At 36.1% G+C, this 21,128-nt stretch overlaps 1 non-coding gene across 1 annotated transcript; it reads left to right on the top strand.

Moving 5' to 3' along the window:
* Nucleotides 1–747: 747 nt before the first annotated feature.
* On the top strand, nucleotides 748–854 carry LOC131179776 (small nucleolar RNA R71). Its single transcript, XR_009148662.1, has one exon. It is a non-coding gene; the product is annotated as a small nucleolar RNA R71 (small nucleolar RNA).
* Nucleotides 855–21,128: the final 20,274 nt, after the last annotated feature.

The raw sequence follows: 21,128 nt of genomic DNA, 5'->3' as shown, positions 1-21,128 counted from the left end.
AATTGAGTCTCTAACATACGATTGTGAACTTGTAATTGATCCATGGTTTGTCTCATATGTTGCATTTCTTCCTCCAATTTGCTATTCATTTTGCTTTGTTCAGCGAAAAATTTCTCCATCATGCTTTCCAAGGTTGGCTTCGGTTCATGAGGTGGAAGGGATTGTTGTGCTCTTACTCGATATCCAGGTTGTGGCTACCTTGTGGACTGAAATTGAGGTCTATTCTGCTGCATATACTGCTAGTTATGAGCATAATTTGAGCTTTGACCTTGTTGAGCAAAAGTTGCTTGTGGTCTCCATGTTGAGTTGTTCACATTAGAGTAAGAATTCCCCATAGGTTTTTGTTGATAACCTCCTACATAAGCAGCTTGTTCTTGCAAAAAATCATCACCATAAGAAGAGTAATCAACTCCACAACTTTGAGATCCATCTGTGTAGGCAACTTGTTGCATAGTTGTAGGAGTTGAGGTTGTTGCCTTTGTGCAAAAATCACTAAGAAGCTGAGTCAACTGATCAAATCTTGCATTCATGTAGCTAACTGAGTCAAGTTCATAAATCCCAGCCTTCTTTGGCTCAAGTGCTCTAGGATTTCCCCACAAATGGGTATTATGAGCAATCTTCTCTAATAGATCATAGCATTCTTCACTTGTCATTCTCATGAAATCTCCTTCTGCTTGTGAATCAATTGTGTTTCTTATGGATGGAGTAACTCTAGTGTAGAAATTCTGAACAATCATCCATTTAGGTATTTCATGATGAGGACATTGCCTTTCAAGCTCCTTAAATCTCATCAAAGATTCATACAAAGTTTCATCATCTCTTAGCTTAAAAGCTACCATCAAATTCCTCAAATGAGTGGTCTTCCCAGGTGGAAAAAATTGAGAAAGAAAAGCTTGAGATAGCTGCTCCCAAGTAGCTATAGTAGCTTGTGGAAGTGAGTCATACCTGTAACATCCTCATTTTAGATAGTCCGTACAGTCTACTGTTCCGGTGACCAGTGTCGGTCCCGACAGCTAGAACGTTCGGAAAAAAAATATTTAAACTAAAGTGAGGAACCATAAGTAACTCAAATATTAATAAGAAAAATTTAGGAAAAATTTTAAAAATAAAATACAACCAAGTTAAATAAGCCGGTGCCCTAGCGATGGGTAACCTAGTGAGAAGTTGCAGTTCTCGTAACCAGGAGCCCTAGACCTGGGGGAAAAATTATAAAATAATTTTTGGGACTCCAGAGAAGGGTTATTGAGGTTCTTATGGCATTAGAATGCCAAGAAAATACTTAGAAAAAATTTTCAATCGGTAAAGACAATTTTGGCCCGTTAAGCCAAACAGAGGACATTTTGGTCATTTCGTCTTCAGAGATGATTTTTGGGCCAACTTGTTCAGTTAAATAAATAATTTATATAACATAAAATATGATTAAATGTTGTTAAAAATTTAATTGAAATTAATTAGACAAAAAAAGGATGGAAAAATGGAAGAAATTGAAATTATGACATCATAATGATGTCATTAAAAGTCTCCAACCCAATCAAGTGTTGACACATGGCACCAAGGTATTTAAAAGACTTAATTGGCAGAAAAAGAAAGAAAAGAAGTCCAAAAGTCATGAACCACCATCTGCTCTTCTTCTCTCCTTCCTTGCCTCCCCCTTTGCCCTCCATAACCAAGCTTTACCAAGCTTGATTTCTTGGGTTTCCATCCATTAAAACCTAAATTTCCCAACACAAAAAATTATTCTATCATCTTAGTGATCCTTTTGGGAGCAAAAAGAAAAGGAAAGGAAGAACTTTAGCAAATTGGAAAGCTCACTCCTTTAAGGTTAGTGACCTAACCCTAAATTTTTACTTTGAATACATGTTTAGGGACTTGAATAAGTGTGAATTGCAAAGAAAAATTATTGAATACCATTTGGATGGAAACCCTAGATTTTGGGCAGCCATGGTTGGGGTTTGATTGGGTTGAGTTTAATGAAGTTAAAAGACTATTATGGCTGCCCACAACATGTATTTACTAAGTGGATTGATGAAATGCAAGTTAAATGCATGATTTGAGAAGTTAGGGTTAGGGTTTGGGTATAAAAATGGGATTTTGACCATGTGATGATGAAAATAGGTTTTAATGGTCAATTAGTGACCATTTAGTTTTGTTTAAATAAAAAATGAAGTGTGTTGAGTGATGGGATTGGGTTTGGTGTGGCTACCATGAAAGGGACCTGCAGAATGGAGTGACCTGCAGAATTGGACTTGAGTCCAGCAAGTTTAGACAGCCATAACTTGAATTGTAGAGGTTTAATTGGTGCAAGGTCAATTGGACATAAAACTAGACACATAATGGCACAACTTTGGTGAAGAAACCATGCCCATAAAACCAAACCAAGTGGACCAAAAGCTTGCCCAAATCCGGGTGACCTGCAGTCTGTTTCTGCAGAATGACCAAATGAACAGTGATTGTTCATTTGGCCATAACTCAATGTAGAAAGGTCCAATTGACCTGAAATTTTACGAGAAACAAGATAAGATATAGACCAACAACCTTCATGAAGAAACCTACCCCAAATTATGATCAGAACCTATCCAACAAGTGAGTTGCAGTCGGTGACCTGCAGTCTGATTATGCAGAATGACAAAATGAACAGTGATTGTTCATTTGGCCATAACTCAATGTAGAAAGGTCCAATTGACCTGAAATTTTACTAGAAATAAGCTAAGATATCGACCAAAAACTTTCATGAAGAAACCTACCCCAAATTATGACAAGAACCTATCCAACAAGTGAGTTGCAGTCACTGTTCACTGCACTATAGATATGGTTAGCCCAGAAAAATTTTAATCCGGCCAGTTGTGGTTTTTGGACCATAACTTGAGCTACAAAACTCTAAATAGAGTGATTCAAAAAAGGAAATTCAACTAGACAAAATAAGGAACAACTTTCATGTTGATCATTTTGCCAAATTTCCACTGTAAAAATGACTAATAGAATAGTAAAAATGAAGCAAGAAAACTGAAATTTCTGCTCAATTAGCATTAAGCTTAGAAATGGTATGGGCAACCAATACCAACAAATTTTGAATGCAAAATGTGGTATGTTGGGAGTATTAAAACTAATGTACCTATTGTCTATGCAAAAGTCAACATTTTGGTTAACTAATGAAGTGAATAGTAACACCAAAACTTGAAATTCAAAAATTGTAAAACTCAAAAGTGTAAAATGCCCTAGTATACCTAACAAGATTGGTTTGGATAGCTTGGCATGCCAATAGGGTTCTGTTAGCAGTACTGCATATGGCTTTATGCCATTCTGTGTTTCATGGCTTTCCCATGCCATTCTGTGAAATAATAGCCTTTGGCTATGTTATTTGAGTTGATATACTTGGGTTTTAACTCTGATCATTATTACGACTTATTAGGCATTACATTTGCCTGGAGACACAATGTGACCGATGGTGTGATGGTCCGAGGTACTTAGTACCCAGTGCCAGTTTACCCATTTATCCAGTCCAGTCAATTAGTATGGGTTACTCGGGCAATGTTAAAGAACCTTACCAAAATTTTAATTGAATAATAATGCAAATAATATCAGAAGTTAAGTCTACCAAAAATTGTAAATACACATTCTGCATCTTTGTTTTATTTTATTTTATTTTATTTTATTTTATTTTATATTGTCACCACTAAGCAGAATTGCTTAGCGCGTCGCTTTTGCCACGCTTAGGTACTGGAGACCTAGCTGGTGAGTCCAGCAGACATGAGCCTTTAGATTTGCATCCAGAGTCCCGAGTCACCTCACACCTGCAGTGCATATGGTAGGACATAAGATTTTGGGAGTATTTTGTATTTTGGCATTTTGTATTAATTTGGATTGTAACTATAAACTCCTATAATTATGTATTAATGTAAATATATGAAATTTCATATTATTGAGATTTTCTGCATTATATATGTTGATAAATGAAATGTTGAGAATTATTTGTGAATATGCTTCAAGTGATGAAGTGAACAGAAAAGTTTTGAAAATAATATCGTGATTGAGATTGAGATTTTGAGATTGACTTGAATATATATAATGGAGTTTGGATTTGGAAATTATTTTGGAAGTGTTTTTAAACAGGTTCAGAAGAACTGTTTTTCCAATTTACAGCCGGCACCCTGCCGGATTTTCTATAAAATTTGCGGTTAAATTCAGATTTATCAAAATTGAAAATAAATGAATTATAAAGGGATAAATTGTAATAGAAACATAAATTGGTGCTCCGACACACTGAGTGGCATAACTTGCTCGGCTACACTATAGACGGTTAAGGGGTGTCGCATTTAGTGGTATCAGAGCATCGGTTTAGGCGTTTCTGGGCCTAGATAGAGTACATACCATTGCATTGCATTTGTAAGTGTTGAGGTGACACTGATGCAGATCTGTTTGTTTTCTTATTTTGAATAGGATATGGATCCTGCTTCGCAAAGAGCAGTTGATGAAGAGGTGGAGAGTCATGCTCCACCAAGGGCTGAGTCTAGGGGCAGGGGAGAATCTGCTCCACCAGCAGCTGAGGCACATGCCCAACCTCAGTTTGCACTATTTCAACAAATAACCGAGTTTTACCGGCAAATGATGGGGGCAATTCCACCACCACAACCACAGAAAATTGGTTGGATAGAACCATCAGAGTGCTGAAATAACTAAATTGCACCCCCGAGCAGAACCTGGTGCGTGCTGTGTCCCTACTTCAGGATGATGCATATCAGTGGTGGGACACAGTAACCAGTGAGGTGCAACCTGAACGGATCACTTGGGAATTTTTCCTCACAGAGTTTAGGAAGAAATATATTAGCAAAGTGTATTTAGAAGAGCGAAGAAGGGAATTTATCAGTTTGAGACAGAGACAGCTGTCAGTGGCTGAGTATGAGCGTGAGTTTGTCAGACTGAGCCGGTATGGGAGGGAGATAGTCCCTACAGAGGCAGAGAGGTGCAGACGGTTTGAAGAAGGGCTCAATGACAACATTAAAGTCATCATCACAGCACTGGAGATCACAGATTTTTCTAAACTGGTAGATGCAACATTAAAAGTGGAAAGGGTCAGAATCAATGAACAAAACAGAAGGGAAAGACAGCAGAAGAGGGGTTCGGGTCAGTCCAGTGTATTTTCTGCTCCCAGTAAGAAGAGTAAGGGTCCTCTTGCTCAGAGTTCAGGACCACCACATGGTTAGGGCCAGTCTTAGGGGCCTAGACCGTAGTTCACACCTAGGAGAGGCGAGTCCACACCATCAATGGGCAGCTCTCCAGGGACGGTGTTTAAAGGACCAGCCTCAGCATCTTCTGCTTATCAGTACTGTCAGAAGTGGCATAAGGGGGATTGTTGGCGAGTGACCGGTGCATGCTTACGGTGTGGATCGACAGAACACCAGATCAAGAATTGTCCAAAGAGGACTACTACTATTGCTCCAACACAAACTGATAGACCTGCTCCTGCACCACAAAGGGGTAGGAAGCCTGGTAAACCTGAGGCAGCTGGTCCATCACTGAGGCCTGCATCCAAGTCAGCTGAGAGGCCAGACACTAAAATACCTGCCAGGGCCTATGCCATCAGAGCTCAGGAGGAGCAAGATGCCCCGGACATCATCAGGGGTATGTTTTCCCTCTACAAAACTTCTGTGCATGCATTGGTGGATCCAAGATCCACTCATTCCTACATTTGCATCAAACTACCCATAGAGAGGGGAGTTCCAGTAGAGGAGTGTGATCAAGACATTTTGGTCACAAATCCACTAGGCCACAGTTTGGTAGTGAATAAGGTGTATAAAGGTTGCCCATTGAGGATTCAGGGGTATGAATTCTTAGCAGACCTAAGTTTGACGTGATTTTGGGAATGGATTGGTTGTCACGTCATCAGGCAATAGCTGATTGCAAATTGAAGAGGATTTCTCTAAAACTTCTGAGGGTAATGAGATTACTGTTGTGGGTGAAAGGACAGATTTCCTGTCCAATGTTATCTCAGCCACGGTTGCAAGAAGATTGATGAGAAAAGGCTGTGAAGCTTACTTAGCACATGTGGTTGATACTAGGCAAGCTAAGCCAAACCTGTGTAATATACCCACAGTAAGAGATTTCCCAGATGTATTTCCTGAAGAGTTGCCTGGGTTACCACCAGAAAGGGAAGTCGAGTTTGCTATTGAGGTAATGCCGGGTACGGCACCCATTTCTATTGCTCCTTATAGGATGGCACCCATTTCTATTGCTCCTCATAGGATGGCACCCACTGAATTGAGGGAGTTGAAAACTCAGTTGCAAGAGTTGCTTGATAAGGGGTTCATACGCCCCAGTGTGTCACCATGGGGAGCTCCGGTGCTGTTTGTGAAGAAGAAAGATGGAACTATGAGATTGTGTATTGATTACCGGCAGTTGAACAAAGTAACTGTGAAGAATAAATATCCGTTGCCCATTGATGATCTGTTTGATCAGTTGAAAGGAGCTAGTGTATTTTCAAAAATTGATCTCAGATCAGGGTATCATCAGTTGAGGGTAAAGGATGCAGATGTGTCAAAAACTGCATTCAGAACTCAGTATGGACACTATGAATTTTTAGTGATGCCGTTTGGTTTGACAAATGCACCAGCAGCATTTATGGACCTTATGAACCGTATCTTCCATCCATACTTAGATCGGTTTGTAGTGGTCTTTATAGATGATATTCTGGTGTATTCTAAGACCAGGGAAGAACATGATGAACATTTGAGGATTATTCTGCAAACCCTGCGAGAAAAGAAGTTGTATGCTAAGTTGTCCAAGTGTGACTTTTGGATGAGTGAGATCTCTTTTCTTGGATACATAGTATCAGCTAAGGGGATTAGAGTGGATCCCAAAAAGATAGAAGCAGTGATGGAATGGAAGCCTCCTAGAAATACAACTGAGGTCAGAAGTTTCTTGGGGCTAGCTGGGTATTACAGAAGATTTGTGAAGGGGTTCTCTCTTATAGTTGCTCTAATGACTAAGTTGTTACACAAGAATGTGAAATTTGGCTGGAACGATAAGTGCCAAGCCGTTTGAGAGGTCAAGGCTATGTTGTGAAGCACCAGTGTTAACACAGCCAGTGTCGGGAAAAGACTTTGTGGTCTACAGTGATGCCTCACATAATGGGCTAGGGTGTGTATTGATGCAAGAGGGGAAAGTGGTCGCCTATGCTTCCAGGCAGTTAAGGCCACATGAACAGAACTACCCTACTCATGACCTGGAGTTAGCAGCAATTATCTTCGCACTGAAGATATGGAGGAATTATTTATATGGTGAAAAATGCTACATCTATACAGACCACAAGAGCCTAAAATACTTGCTAACCCAGAAGGAGCTCAACCTCAGGTAGAGGCGATGGATTGAGTTCCTGAAGGACTATGATTGTGTGATTGATTATCATCCTGGGAAGGCAAATGTAGTTGCTGATACTTTAAGCAGGAAGTCCATCACAGCATTAAGATCACTCAATGCCTATCTGTCCTTAGCTCAAGATGGAGCTATTTTGGCTGAGTTGCAAGTGAGGCCAACCACCTTCTGCAGTTACAAGATGGGCAGAGGGCAGATGAAAAACTAATGGCCATTATGGGTAAAATTCCTGAGGGGAAGGAAACTGAATATGAGGTGAAAGCAGATGGGTGTCTGTACTACAAAGGAAGAGTGTGTGTACCAGATGATGGGGAACTGAAGACTAGTATTTTGAAAGAAGCACACACTAGTGTTCATGCTATGCACCCGGGGAGCACAAAAATGTATAATGATTTGAAGCCTCATTATTGGTGGCCTGGTATGAAGAGGGATATAGCTGACTATGTGACTAAGTGTCTGACATGTCAGCAAGTTAAAGCAGAACATCAAGTTCCATCAGGATTGCTACAGCCTATAAGCATACCTAAATGGAAATGGGACTGGGTCACTATGGATTTTATTAGTGGTCTACCTCTCACCCAAAGGAAGCATGATGCAGTATGGGTGATAGTGGATAGATTGACGAAGTCAGCACATTTTCTGTCAGTTTGGACTGACTACTCACTAGAGAAGCGAGCAGAATTGTATATCAGTGAGATAGTTAGACTGCATGGAATCCCACTTTCCATCATATCTGACAAAGACCCAAGGTTTACATCGAGATTCTGGAAAAAGTTGCAAGAAGCCTTGGGCACACAACTCCGTTTTAGCACGGCTTTTCATCCCCAGACGGATGGACAGTCAGAACGAGTAATCCAGGTAAACCTAAGAACTAATTGAATTCTCATAATTAATAAATTGAAATGATAGTAAAAATGTGAATTATGTAATAGATCCTGGAGGATATGCTAAGGAGTTGTGTTATTGAGTTTGAGGGGAGCTGGGATAGATATCTCCCACTGGCAGAATTCGCATATAAAAATAGCTACTAAGCTAGCATTCAGATGGCTCCGTATGAAGCACTGTATAGGAGGAAATGTAGAACCCCAGTATGTTGGACTGAATTGGGCGAAGATAAACTGGTAGGACCAGACCTGGTGAAACAGACTGAGGAAAAAATGAAGATAATCAAAGCTAACTTGAAGGTTGCCTCAGATAGACAGAAATCTTATGTCGACTTGAAGAGAAAAGAGATAGAGTATGCAGTTGGTGATAAAGTGTTTCTCAAAGTCTCACCATGGAAGAAAGTACTAAGGTTTGGGAGAAAGGGTAAGTTAAGCCCTAGGTTCATTGGCCCATATGAAGTCATTGAACGTGTGGGACCAGTGGCCTATCGGCTAGCTTTACCACCAGAACTGGATAAAATTCATAATGTATTCCATGTTTCCATGCTGAGAAGATATCGCTCAGACCCTTCACATGTCATTTCCATGGAAGAGATTGAAATTCAACCGTACTTGACATATACAGAAGAACCTATCCAGATCCTAGCTCGGGAAGTGAAGGAACTGAGAAATAAACAAATTCCACTGGTGAAAGTGCTTTGGAGGCACCACAACACTGAAGAGGCAACTTGGGAAAGTGAAGAGATAATGAGGCAACAGTTCCCTCAACTGTTTGCATTAGATAAATTTCGAGGACGAAATTTTTCTTAGAGGGGAAGAGTTGTAACATCCTCATTTTAGCTAGTCCGTACAGTCTACTGTTCCGGTGACCAGTGTCGGTCCGGACAGCTAGAACGTTCGAGAAAAAAAAAATTTAAACTAAAGTGAAGAACCATAAGTAACTCAAATATTAATAAGAAAAATTTAGGAAAAATTTTAAAAATAAAATACAACCAAGTTAAATGAGCCGGTGCCCTAGCGATGGGTAACCTAGTGAGAAGTTGCGGTTCTCGCAACCAGGAGCCCTAGACCTGGGGGAAAAATTATAAAATAATTTTTAAGACTCCAGAGAAGGGTTATTGAGATTCTTATGGCATTAGAATGCCAAGAAAATACTTAGAAAAAATTTTCAATTGGTAAAGACAATTTTGGCCCGTTAAGCCAAACGGAGGACATTTTGATCATTTAGTCTTCAGAGATGATTTTTGGGCCAACATGTTCAGTTAAATAAATAATTTATATAACATAAAATATGATTAAATGTTGTTAAAAATTTAATTGAAATTAATTAGACAAAAAAAGGATGGAAAAATGGAAGAAATTAAAATTATGACATCATAATAATGTCATTGAAAGTCTCCAACCCAATCAAGTGTTGACACATGGCACCAAGGTATTTAAAAAGACTTCATTGGCAGAAAAAGAAAGAAAAGAAGTCCAAAAGTCGTGAACCACCATCTGCTCTTCTTCTCTCCTTCCTTGCCTCCCCCTTTGCCCTCCATAACCAAGCTTTACCAAGCTTGATTTCTTGGGTTTCCATCCATTAAAACCTAAATTTCCTAACACAAAAAATTGTTCTACCATCTTAGTGATCCTTTTTGGAGCAAAAAGAAAAGGAAAGGAAGAACTTTAGCAAATTGGAAAGCTCACTCCTTTAAGGTTAGTGACCTAACCCTAAATTTTTACTTTGAATACATGTTTAGGGACTTGAATAAGTGTGAATTGCAAAGAAAAATTATTGAATACCATTTGGATGGAAACCCTAGATTTTGGGCAGCCATGGTTAGGGTTTGATTGGGTTGAGTTTAATGAAGTTAAAAGACTATTATGGCTGCCCACAACATGTATTTACTAAGTGGATTGATGAAATGCAAGTTAAATGCATGATTTGAGAAGTTAGGGTCAGGGTTTGGGTATAAAAATGGGATTTTGACCATGTGATGATGAAAATAGGTTTTAATGGTCAATTAGTGACCATTTAGTTCTGTTTAAATAAAAAATGAAGTGTGTTGAGTGATGGGATTGGGTTTGGTGTGGCTGCCATGAAAGGGACCTGCAGAATGGAGTGACCTGCAGAATTGGACTTGAGTCCAGCAGGTTTGGACAGCCATAACTTGAATTGTAGAGGTTCAATTGGTGAAAGGCCAATTAGACATGAAACTAGACACATAATGTCACAACTTTGGTGAAGAAACCATGCCCATAAAACCAAACCAAGTGGACCAAAAGCTTGCCCAAATCCGGGTGACCTGCAGTCTATTTCTGCAGAATGACCAAATGAATAGTGATTGTTCATTTGGCCATAACTCAATGTAGAAAGGTCCAATTGACCTGAAATGTTATCAGCAATAAGCTAAGATATAGACCAACAACTTTCATGAAGAAACCTACCCCAAATTATGGCCAGAACCTATCCAAAAAGTGAGTTGCAGTCGGTGACCTGCAGTCTGATTCTGCAGAATGACCAAATGAACAGTGATTGTTCATTTGGCCATAACTCAATGTAAAAAGGTCCAATTGACCTGAAATTTTACCAGCAACAAGCTAAGATATAGACCAACAACTTTCATGAAGAAACTACCCCAAATTATGACCAGAACCTATCCAACAAGTGAGTTGCAGTCACTATTCACTGCACTATAGATATGGTCAGCCCAGAAAAATTTCAATCCGGCCAGTTGTGGGTTTTGGACTATAACTTGAGTTACAAAACTCCAAATGGAGTGATTCAAAAAAGGAAATTCAACTAGACAAAATAAGGAACAACTTTCATGTGAATCATTTTGCCAAATTCTCACTGCAAAAATGACTAATAGAACAGTAAAAATGAAGCAAGAAAACTGAAATTTCTGCTCAATTAGCATTAAGCTTAGAAATGGTATGGGCAACCAATACCAACAAATTTTGAATGCAAAATGTGGTATGTTGGGAGTATTAAAACCAATGTACCTATTGTCTATGCAAAAGTCAACATTTTGGTTGACTAATGAAGTGAATAGTAACACCAAAACTTGAAATTCAAAAGTTGTAAAACTCAAAAGTGTAAAATGCCCTAGTATACCTAACAAGATTGGTTTGGATAGCTTGGCATGCCAATAGGGTTCTGTTAGCAGTACTGCATATGACTTTATGCCATTCTGTGTTTCATGGCTTTCCCATGCCATTCTATGAAATAATAGCCTTTGGCTATATTATTTGAGTTGATATACTTGGGTTTTAACTCTGATCATTATTACAGCTTATTAGTTGTTCTGTTGCACACCGAGAGACATAATGTTACCGATGGTGTGATGGTCTGAGGTACTTAGTACCCAGTGCCAGTTTACCCGTTTATCCAGTCCAGTTAATTAGTATGGGTTACTCGGGCAATGTTAAAGAACCTTACCAAAATTTTAATTTAATAATAATGCAAATAATATCAGAAGTTAAGTCTACCAAAAATTGTAAATACACATTCTGCATCTTCGTTTTATTTTATTTTATTTTATTTTATATTGTCACCACTAAGCAGAATTGCTTAGCGTGTCACTTTTGCCACGCACAGGTGCTGGAGACCTAGCTGGTGAGCCCAGCAGACATCAGACCGGGCGAGCCTTTAGATTTGCATCCGGAGGTTCGAGTCACCTCACACCTGCAGTGCATATGGTAGGACATAGGATTTTGGGAGTATTTTGTATTTTGGCATTTTGTATTAATTTGGATTGTAACTACAAACTCCTGTAATTATGTATTAATGTAAGTATATGAAATTTCATATTATTGAGATTTTCTGCATTATATATGTTGATAAATGAAATGTTGAGAATTATTTGTGAATATGCTTCAAGTGATGAAGTAAACAGAAAAGTTTTGAAAATAATATCGTGATTGAGATTGAGATTTTGAGATTGACTTGAATATGTATAATGGAGTTTGGATTTGGAAATTATTTTGGAAATGTTTTTAAACAGGTTCAGAAGAACTGTTTTTCCAATTTACAGCCGGCACCCTGCCGGATTTTCTATAAAATTTGCGGTTAAATTCGGATTTATCAAAATTGAAAATAAATGAATTATAAAGGGATAAATTGTAATAGAAATATAAATTGGTGCTCCGGCACACTGAGTGGCATAACTTGCTCGGCTACACTGTAGACGGGCAAGGGGTGTCACAATACCACTCTAATGCTGAATCCTGAAGAGAGAATGGAAATAAGGTGAGCCGAATCACTTCATCTGAAACTCCAGGCTGCCTTTGTGTGCCACATATCATCAAAAATTTCTTTAAATGAGAATGAGGATTTTCAAGTGGACCACCTCCAAATTGTGAATTCTGAACCATTTGAATAAGACCAGTCTTTAACTCAAATTGATTAGCTCCAATGATAGGTCTATTATCTCTCACATCTGCATATCTAGGAAAAGCATAATCTAACATGGATCTTCTCTGAGGATCATTTTGATTAACAACTTTATTCTGCCTATTTTGCTCATTTCCTCCATTATCTCCGCCAATAACTCTATTTTGATTCTCCATATTTTCAATTGTCTCCTCTTGCTCAAATCTTTGTTGTTCTTCTTTTTCTCTTTCCTTTCTTCTCTTGTATTCCTTTTTGTTGGCTCGACAGAATTTTTCAATTTCTGGGTTGAACAACAATTCAGTATCACTTGTGCTTTTTGTTCGTCTCATAAACAAGAAAAGTACCTGAAAAACACAAGGAATAACAGTGAAAATAAAAGAAAATAAAAATTCTAATCAGCTTAAAAAAATTAAAATCTAACTTAAAAGCAAAAAATTCCTCGGCAACGGCGCCAAAAACTTGGTAGTGTGTTCGCAAGTGCACGGGTCACAGTACTATAGTTTTAAAAAAATGATATCGATCCCACAGGGAATTGTGCTTAAATTGGAAATAAAAGGATAAGCTAATTAGAATGGCAAAATTTAAAGATATTAAAAATGAAATTTAAAAATTAAAATTGGTATTTGAGGAATTTAAACTAAATCAAATAATTAACTAAATTAATAAAACTAGATTACCAAAATTTAATTTGAAATTTCTATTTATGAAATTAGGAGGAATTAAATCTAAATTCAATAAAAATAAAAGTGATTCTAGAGATTGGATTCTCAATATTGTTTGCATGTGGTTTATCCCTAATTTAGCTAAACATATGAGAATTGCAATTTTGATGGAAATCAATTCTTAGTTCTTTGAAACCTTTTTCAAGCATTTCAAAGTTGGTATTCATTAAATCAAACCCTGTTTTCATGGTATTTTAAACCTAACAAAAACCTAATTAAAGCTCTAATTGATTTTGGAAAGTCTCTTTAATCCTCTTAGCTTATCTCTAACACCAAAAAAACTAAGTTTATTGCAAGATTATCTATCCCAAATATTCACTTTTCAGTCCATCTATTAAGGATTAAAGCTTAACTTAATGAGGGCCCATTCATCAAGCAAGGCAACAAGCTCACAAGCAATAAATCAAAATGTAACAAATCTCATTTAAATGACTAAATCAGTTCAAAACCATAATACAAAGCAATATTTACAAACCCATCTCTAGAATCTCAAACAACTACTCACAAATCATAGTTTCAAGACAAACCCAAGTGTATAAATGAAGAAATAATGAGAATCTAAGCTAAGAAGTAGAAAAATCTAGAAGAATGCTGATGAATCTGCTGCTGGAGAGTGCAGAAAATGGCCTCTACTGCTGCTGGAAAATGGCTGCCGTCCTCCTCTCTTTCTCTCCTTCTTTCTTGCTAAAAATGCCTCTCTTCCTCCTTATGGAAAGAAATAGATAAAGGAGGTTTTATATGGGTTAGAGATCTGCCCTAGAATGGGTAAAAAGGTGGAAGATTCCAGAGAAAGTGAGGTATAAAATTAGAGTAACGAAAATGCCACGTCAGCCATTTCCAGTAAAAATGACATAAGCTGAATCGGTTGTGTCGCGGGTTGTGTCGCAGGTTGTGAAACCTGCTGCCTAAGAAAAACAGCATATCTGACGATCAACACAACCTGCGACATAAGCTAAATCGGTTGTGCTGCAAGTTGTGCAGCTCTCGGCCATTTTTAACTCAACTTCAAAATTTTTTCAATTCAACTTTAATTTCCTCCAAATGGCTACTCTGATCAAAATACACCAAATTTCTCCAGATTTAACCTACAAAATAAATAAATTTCAAAAGTTAAACTAAGAAGTGTAAAATTATAAAATTGACTAAATATATGTTAATATTTATAGTAATAGCTATAAATAAGGGTAAATTATGTGCAAAAATTATACCTAAATGATGATATAAAATGCATGCATCAAAGCTGAAGTCATGGTTTATGTCAAACTCCATTTGCTATGAATATTATGTTCTTTTTTAATTCCAGTTCTTAATTAAAAAGATTTTCTCATCAGAAACTCTTTTCTGAATAAATCTATCTGTCCTGGCCAGGAACTTGAAATATTAAGAACAATTAAATGAACATAGGATTTTATCTCTATTTACTTAGAGGAACAGATTCCATCTTGATCAATACCTACCTCCATATATAACTAGTAGGAGCCAACACATGCCCATATACCCATATACATTACAAGTATAAAAGCAGTATCAAACTCAAACTACCTATATATAAGATAACAGTGCTATCTCAGGTCTAAAGATTATATGCACTGATATGATTTATAACAAAACATTGACAAGAGCAAACTCCATGTGCTTGTCATAAGTGTCACTGGTTTGGCCTACTTATCATTTATAAGTGCCTATCATGTTTGCTATATGGCATGAGACTCACCATTCCATCTTATTTATATCTCATATAAATAACTTAGTAACAAACATGAATACAATCTTTCTGGATAAGTCATATCCTTATTATGAAGTATCCTCGATTGTGAACCTATTTATGATACTTTGTACTAGAAATACTGTCGCTCATATTCTTAACAACTTCAGAATAGAATTTCTAATAAAATATCAATGGACCTTTTTTATTACACATAAATATATTATGTAAACGGAAAAGTGGAAATGCCTTTTATTAATAAAAATATGTATAAGATACATACTAAATGATATACTCTAGGGCATACTACTAACATTAAAACCATCAAACTCATTCATATCAAACCCTAACCCTAGCTGGATGAATTTTCTATTTGGTCCCTCAACAATTATTTTGTTATGATTTTAAGTTACTTTCTAAGTTAATTAAACTAAGAACATAGAAATTGAACAAAAGAATTCAAATTTACATACTAACCTTTATTTGGTTTTCCAATCACTAATTTTCTTTCCCTTTTTCTTCTTTCTTGCTTCTTCAATCTCCTCTTCTAGTTGCCCAAACAAAGCATAATCATAATTTTAGTGGAAATTTTTGGGGATTTATGGGGTTAATTCAAGCTTTGAAAGCTTGAATTTCATGGCCATGGAGGAAACTAAGGAGAAAAGAGAGAGAGAGGAGAGATGGACATTATTTTGTTTGGAAGAAGAAAAATGGATTTTTTTTTCTTTTTATTTTTGTCTTTTAATCTTATGGAAGACCATAAATCAAATTAAATAAATTTTTAATTATAGTATTTTTGGCATCATGCATGTTGTCATGCATGATGTCATCTCTTTTTACTTTTTTCATTTTCTTTTTATTTTTCTATTTATTTTCCCATTAGTTCTTTAATTTAATTTCCGATTTCGAAATTTTCTTTTCTCTGATTTTATTTGACAGTCAGGTCAGGAGTCAGCTCTCGGGGTCAATTGACCAAATTGCCCCTCGCGGGTTCGACCCGGTTTGCAAATAATTCAATATTTCTTTTGGCTCCCTGACCTAATTATTTGACTGGCTTAACAATCCTTTTTCGTGATTTTCTCTTTTCCACTGTGTTCACAATAGTTCTAAGGACCGCGGTGTCACATTTTATGGTTCGAAATTTGAGTTTAAATCGACCTCGCAGTCCTTCCCGAGAAGGTCACCCATCGTTGTGACTCTCAGCTCATTTAACCTTTTATATTCTGTTTTTATTATTTTTACTTTTTAATCTGGTAATCACTATTTATTTTCAATCAGGGCTTTTCTAGGTGTCTTAAACACAGTTCTAATCTTCTTAATTGTTCAGACCGATACCGGTCACCGGAACAGTAACATATACCAGGCTATGCAAATAGGGGTGTTACAGGCAGTGCACATTACCCGGATTTGACCTAATTGTTTACTACCTTAATGTTATTTTCTGGGCATAGTTTCTACATGAAAATTGTGTCATTATGTGTCTACTTTTATAACCAATTGGCCTCACACCAATTGGGTTGGCAGAATTATAGTTTTGATCCCTAAATTTGACCTAAGTCATACTGCCTAAAATTGACCCTTCTCTAATCCAAATTGCATTGCACTTCTAATCACTCCAACACATCTCAATTGGTCACAATTGAGCATTTCTAACCTTAATTAGGGTCAATTGTATCAATTAACCATTTCCTCTAATTTTTTCCCCAATTTCTAAAGCTCAAGAACCCTAATTTTTTAAATTGTCCAATTAATGCAATTAAAGTAAATATTCAACATCTACACACTTAATTACACTTCCATACTCCCCTAAATGCTGGCTGAATTTCACATATAGTCCACACTCTTGATTTGTTTCAATTATTTGTCAATTCCTAGTGTAATTTAGCTACTTAAACATATATTAAAAGAGAGAATTAAGAAATAACACTAAACTCTTTCTTTGGACTCCAATTCTCTAATTCTCTCACTTTCTTCTTTTCTTTTCTCCTTCAATCTTCTTGTCTAGTTGCAAAAGCAAGGTTTATCAAGATATTTGGGGAAAGGTTTAGAAAAGCTTGAAATCAAGCTTTCATGGAGTTTAGAGAGAGAGAGATGAGTGAGGGACGACAATGAGGGATGAGGAAGGCTAATTTTTCTTTTTTTTCAATTTTTATGTGTTTTTATGTTAATTTGACTTAGTCAAAATTTTTAACAAATTAAAAATCCATTTATGATGTCATGGGTAAGGTAACCTTGATGATGTCTTAAATCATTTTTCTTTTCTTTTATTTTTTCTTTTTCCTTTATTTTTCCATTCTTCTTTAATTTAATTCTATATTTCAAAATTTTCATTTCTTCGATTTTATTGGACAGTTAGGTCATGAGTCACCTCTTGGGGTGAATTGACCAATTTACCTCTCGCCGGTCTGATCCGATCTGTAATTAATTTGGTATTTCTTCTGGAACTCTGAACTAATTTTTTGACCTACTTATCAACTCTTTTCTGTGATTTTCTCTTTTCCACTAGGTTCGCCATAGTTCTTAGGACTGCGGTGTCACAATTTCCCATTCAAAATTAGGATTACAGTTGGCCTCGTAGTCACTTTCCGGTAAGGTCACCCATCGCCGTGACTCCCTGCTCATTTAACCTTTTATGCTTTGTTTTTCTTATTTATACTTCACTATCTGGTACTCACTATTTATTTCCATTCAGGGCTTTTCTAAGTGTTTTAAATATGGTTCTAATCTTCTTAATTGTCCAGACCGATACCGGTCACTGGAACAGTGCATTACATATAGCTATGCATATAGGGGTGTTACAATTCTTCTTCACTGATCTTCCAAATTTCTTAGAATCCTTGCTTGATTTCTTAAAATCAAAGCTTAATACAAGGTTTTCTCTTAATTTTCTTTAAAAATTATGGAGGAATTCATGTGTTTAAGGCTTGGAAAATGAAGCTTTAATGGATGAAAAGAGAGAGAGAGGGACGGCAAAGAGAATGGGAAGAAGAAGATGATGAAGATGAGATGATGGTGGTGGTGAGGTGTATTAATAAGGTGTCCCCTTAATTAATATTTTTGTCTCATTTGTTACATAAATATCTAAATGAATATAATTTTAATTTTAATTCTAATTATTACAATATAACAATTCCATCTGCGTCCTCATTAAATTTTTGTACTCCTTTCGGTTAATTAAATCCCATTCTGATGCATCAATCTCATTTAATTTAATTGACATTTTGGTCAAAAGTCAACTCTTTAGGTGAATTGACCAAAATGCCTTTCATGGGGTTACACTCCATTTTTTTCAATAATACCGATTAAGTCCATAACTCGATAGTCACTTCGGTTTTTATTCTGCTTATTTTAATTAATTTTCATCTCATTTTTAGTCCTCAAGCTAGCTTTGAATAATACTATTCACAGACTGAAAATAGTACTATTCAGAGCTCAAAATTCTCGGGACGTTACATTGTCTATTGGCTTATTTGGAAATTTCTCCTTCAACTCCTTCGCAATAGTATCTATTGCATGCATAGTAAAAGTTCCACAACCCTATTTCTAAGTTTGTGTTGATTCAAGTATGCATCAACTATAGTATCATGCATATGATGTGTCTAATTACATTGACCATTTCGTTCAGTTGCATTTGCATTTGCATTCGCTCTTAAGGGAATTGATTTTCTTAGCATGTTGAACTACACAATAATAAGAGTGAATAACAATGCCACACTTATGAAAAATAGTAAAAAAAGTAACAATTAATTTAAGATACTTCATTTCATAAAATAAATAAAATCCAAATAGCACGAGACTTCATCAAGTAAAATACAAGTTCAATAAGATTAAATCATTCATTGTATGCTGTTCATTTAGTAACTACAATTGAATCTTTGAGTAACTCTCCTCTCATAGCATCTTCATTATTATCCCTATTCATGTGTTGTTCCTCTTGTATAATGTTAAGATTTCTAAGTTTCTTATCAACCTCTGTAAGCATCTCTCATCTGCATCAACACTCAACACGTAATTATGCAAAATCCAACAAGCATAAATGATTTCTCTTTCAGTCTCAATGCCATAATATAATTCTATTGAGCTTCTTATTATAGGGAATCTCTTCTTAAGCACACTAGATGCTTGTTCAATTGCATTACGTAAAGATGCATGTCGAAGATTAAATAATTCACATGTATTTTGAGGTCGATTCTCAAGTATTTTTTCAACTGATATCGTTCTCTCATAAAGTGTAATTACTCCACTTTTTAACATGAATCCAGCATCCACCAAGTAGTATTTTCCTAAAGACAAATATCTTATCATTGAATTATTTATAATATATAATGAAAAAAATTTTTGCACAGTACCTTTTAGAATTTTAAGAGGATATTGTCTAGTTAAGGCATTTATTATTATTCTTGAGTAAGAAGCTTTCCCTTCCCATCCAAGCAAGACATATGTGAATTTCAAATCAAATGTACATGCAGCAAAAACATTTGTGTTAGATGTTCTTTCCTTCCACGATACGTAGGAGCTTTTTTATTAGAAACTTGAGCACGAATGTGTGTTTTGTCAATTGCACCAACACACAATCCTAACATTTAACTTTATAATTAAAATTTAAACTATGAAATTAATACTCAAATTTTGATGAAGTGGATATATGTTTCCCTTGAAATATGGATAGAATCTATTATTGCTGATTATTTCTAAAGGAACTTGTAATCCATCAAGTTGGTTTAGAAATCTTGCTTACAACTTTAATATAGCTCCCAAGATATTGTGAAAATGATGACTTAATATTTCCCAAGAGCGATGGAAGAAGAAAACAAGTTCATGATTGCTAACACTATGTCCCAACAACTAAAGTGATTTTGCCACTTGATCTTTTAGAGTTACTCGTAATGTTGGTCACAGACCGACCTCTCTAACTAAAATATCACACAATTATGTGAAAGCTTTAGGACTTATTCTTATTATACTACGATAAAGATTACTAGAAAGTAATTTTGTCATTATTTCATTCCTCACTTATTCTTCTTGAGTTCTTATATCATGCATGAGTTGAATCTTATTATGTGTAAGTTGATGACTTGATTTTCCATACCAATACATCATAATACAAACAACTTGTAATACTAAAAAATGATGCACTAGTTGCATTTTCATAAAAGCAACATCTCCAATGTTTTGATCATCCATCTAAAATGAAATGCAATTTTCAATCAATTCAAGATCACAAAATAATGCAAATGATACAAAGCAAAAAAAAAAAAAAAAAGATCATAAATTCAAATCATCAATGATACACTTGTATCATATAGGTATTTTAAGGGACTTTTGCATTGCATTTCATAGCATTTAGGTAGTTAATTACATGCATTTTACTTAGGTTCATTAGTTTTTGTTAGTTTTGATAATCTCTGCTTAATTTCATATTTTTTTGTATCTTTTCAGGTGTTTTAATGAAGATCCAAGGCATAGAAGTAGATTAAACAGGTTTAGAAGTCAGGAAAAGCAAGAACGCCTACTATACAAACTTACACGGGTCGTGTAAGCAAGAAGCCTGACCCGTGTAACCCTCTGTCCATCAAAACCTGAAGGAGCTTAGAAAGCACCACAGTACACGGGCAATGTACCAGACCCCATGTAACACACCAGACCTCGTGTAACTTGCTGTCCTCCCTAAAACATGAAGCATGAAGTAGTCTAGAGACTTACATGGGCTAAGGCTATGTAGTGCCACATGAGCTGTGTACCTTGCACCAGATAGACTTCTATGTAGTGCCACATGAGCCGTGTACCTTGCACCAGACAGACTTTTATTTTGATATGGATTCTCCTGCACTCATTTCGAATAGACTTTAAAGGCTTTTGGGACTTTGAAACATGACTTTTAGGCACCAGATATAAGTACTAGAAGACCAAAATGAGCAAAGAGAGTTTGGTTTTACTTTCAAACCCTAGTTTTCTAACCAATTTAGAGAGAATCTGCATCAAGGCTCAAGAAAAAGGACTCTTAGCTGAAGTTCCAAAAGTTCAAGGCTACAGATCTTTGTTCTGAGTTCTTTTATTTTATTTCTTTAGAT

The sequence above is a fragment of the Hevea brasiliensis genome, chromosome 4, assembly GCF_030052815.1.
Source record: "Hevea brasiliensis isolate MT/VB/25A 57/8 chromosome 4, ASM3005281v1, whole genome shotgun sequence".
Lineage (NCBI taxonomy): Eukaryota > Viridiplantae > Streptophyta > Magnoliopsida > Malpighiales > Euphorbiaceae > Hevea > Hevea brasiliensis.
The sequence above is the reverse complement of the archived record's forward strand: the minus strand, read 5'-3'. Positions and strand labels throughout refer to the sequence as shown.